Source organism: Teleopsis dalmanni, chromosome 2, assembly GCF_002237135.1.
Source record: "Teleopsis dalmanni isolate 2A chromosome 2, ASM223713v2, whole genome shotgun sequence".
Lineage (NCBI taxonomy): Eukaryota > Metazoa > Arthropoda > Insecta > Diptera > Diopsidae > Teleopsis > Teleopsis dalmanni.
In genome coordinates, this window is record NC_051847.1 from 242,339,679 (window position 1) to 242,343,068 (window position 3,390).

Below are 3,390 nucleotides of genomic sequence, written 5' to 3' on the forward strand. Positions count from 1 at the left end.
CTGGAGTAAGTAAAGAACGCTTTCCTAGCACTATCTAACGCTGAGTTCACATGAGGAGTAAAAGAAAATTTGCTATCTATTGTTACCCCTAGGTATTTTAACTTGCTAAGAGACTGTATTTTCTGACGATTAATAATTATATTAGGGATAAACTTTCTTGTAGCAGGAGTTAAGAATTTGTTTTTGCCTTTCACTATTATACAGTGGCATTTAGCTATGTTCAGTCGCAGTTTCCACTTAGTGAAATATTTGAGGAGGTGCACTAGCTCTTTATTTAAAATACTGTTGGCATTTGAACACCTTGGTTTAGAAGCTAATAATAAGATATCGTCTGCATAAATAAGTACCTTAACATCACTATTTACAACACGAATGTCGGCCAGCATCACATTGTAGAGCAAAGGACCTAGTAATGACCCCTGTGGTACTCCCTCTCCAACTGATTTTAGAGCTGAACTTTCACCTAGGTATATGACAAAGAACCCTCTACTTTTAAGGTAGTCTAACACAACAGAGCACAGATGTCTATCAATACCAAATAGTTTGTACAACTTATAAACAATTCCATCTATCCACGCAGTGTCGAATGCCTTTTCAAAGTCAAGTGATACTGCAATGGTAGCCTTTCTTTTGTTCAGGTTACTAGTGATCGTATCAGAAAGCAAGGATAGCGCGTGCATGCACCCCTTCATGTTTTCTCATCAAAGCTTAACTGCAATTTTCCGTGGCGCCGAGAAGAGCTCTATATGTGCTTCTTTGCAGCACTTTTTTTTTTGGAGAGTATTCGCTGAATTACACTTTACTTTATTTTTCACTTTATGTTACTACCTCTCTTTGTGTATTTACTCATTTTTGTATTGAATTAACCTATGAATTTGTTGTGTTTCTAATAAAATCATAAAATTGGTTAAATGAGTTAGTGCATTTAAGCACTTCTACTCTTTGATGACAAAGGGGTTACTTCAGAGGCCCTAGCATATTATTGACAAATTAAAGCGATTCGTGTTAGTTACATCTTATTCAATTATTGACATTAGGTCTGCATACAGCCCCAATCGGTTGGTGGTTTATCTTGGAGGGGATAGTGTTAAATTGGGCAGCCTGTCAGCCTTTATGAAAAGTTTCAAGACTCTGTCCTTTATATATTTTTAAACAGCGTCAATTGTAAGGTATCACGGCACATTAAAAAGCCTTCCTAGCGTTTGTGATTGGGCAATTTGCAGTTTGTGTATGGTGGAGTTTGCCGCTTTGCTTAGAGCGACGCACCCATATAACAGTGCCGGTCTGATAATTTGGCTGTAAATCAATTTTCTGTTATTTGTGCTTAGCTTTTTGTGTATAAATAGCGGACGAAGCTGGGTTAGAGTTTTGGAGCAACATGATCGTTTTATCTGGATATGTTTGAGCCACGTAAAACGCTTATCAAATGTGAGTCCCAGGTATTTGATGCTATCTTCCCAGTTTATCTGAGCGTCCCCGACTCTCACTCTTGGTGGATGTTGTCTTAGTCTACGGGTTATAAACAGTGCTCTTGTCTTATCATTATTGATTTTAATTTTCCAGATACGAAAATACTCGACAATAAGGTTGATATGTTGCTGTAATGTGTTGGTTATGTTGATGGCATGTCTATCTGAGTACAGCATGCAAGTGTCATCGGCATATAAAGCAAGCGAAGATGAGCTAAGCATTGGTATATCGGATGTGTAGATGTTGTACAGGATGGGGGAGAGCGGCGAGCCTTGAGGGACTCTTGCAGCTATTCTACGTATGGAAGAAGAGACACTGTTAATTTTGACGGCAAAGGTTCTGCCACTCAGGAAGTTACCGATAATTTTGATCAGCCCAACTGGGACTCCGAGACGAGACATTTTTGCTATCAGGCCTTCATGCCAAACCTTATCAAAAGCTTTGGAAATGTCAAATATGTTGTTCATCCGGAAGAATATGCAGTGTATTCGCTGCTGTCTTGAGTCTGCTAAGTATAACTCTTTCAGCCAATTTTCCCAGCGCCGACAATAAGCTGATGACAATCCTGAAGCTTCAGGGAGGTTGCGGATACATCTATTGTTAATGCTGTCGTGCCCTGGGGCAGAACGAACCTGGAGTTTTAATAATTACGGCTAATTCGTCAGTGTTACAAGGCGCGATGCTATCACTGTGCTCGTGGAATAGGGTGCTTCTGGCCTCTTCAATAATATGATCTTGCTCATCGGAATCGTAGTCACCATCATCATTGGGCTGGAACTGAAGTTCTAAGTTGTCCGCAAAGGCTTCGACTTTTTCTATATCCGTGTGTGCCATGCCATTCCTACCGTGAATGGGGGGCACCGCTGGTTTTCTTTTAAGTCTAAAGTATTTGTTAACAGCCCAGTATGACTTGTCACCTGTTTCTAACCCAGATAGGAAATTGCCCCAACTTTCGTTTCGGAAGAGGTAGATCTTCTTACGGATTTCATTAGAAAGTCTGCAGGCCTCTCTTTTACTGTTTGGGTCACCAGTTATTTGAACAAATTTGCAAATTCTGTTTCGGCGTCTGATAAGGTGTTTAATGTGTTGTGGTAAATTGTGGTAGTTACTCAGTTTTCTGTTTTTGATGACAGTGCTACCTTCCAGGGCCGCTGTTATTTGATGAGTGAAGTTTTGGATGCAGTCGTCAATATCTGCTTCAGTTTCAGGATTGCTATTAAAATTTGAGATGTCAACTAGGTTTTTAAAAGCGACCCAGTCGGTGAAAGTAAACGTGGGAGTCAATGTGTACCTGTGGCAGTTTTTCGATTATAAACAGGACTGGTTTATGATCCGAGTCCAGTTCATCGAAGACTTCTATTAGGACATTATGTTCTAGATTATTAGAGATGCTAAAGTCAATAATGTGACTGGCACCGTTGCCATAGTGCGTTGGCTCGCTGGGTACATGGAGCTGAAGCATGTGATCTCAGGCAAACTGTTCAATTTCTCTACCAGCCCTGTTAGTGCTGATGTCACCCCAATTTTTATGATAAGCATTCAAATCACCAGCCAAAAAAGTTGACGAGTTATTGATGATTAGAGCTGAAAGGTCCACGAGATAGGATTGAGTGTTCGGTGGCCTATATAGAGAGGTAAAATTAATATTGCCCAGATGACTTTGAACTGTATCTGAGGAAGCTTCAAGAGGTTGCAGGTTGCAGGACATAGAGTGGTGATTGATTGATTTTTTGATGAGCACTGCCGTTCCTCCACCTCTTCTGGACACCCTGTCCGATCTGTAGATATCGTAGTTGGGGATTTTCAACTGCATTGATGGCTTAAGAAAAGTTTCTTGAAGTAACATAATGTCAATATCTAGGTCGTGTAAAAATTGAATAACTTCGTGTTTTTTATTGGTGATAGAATTTGCATTCCAGC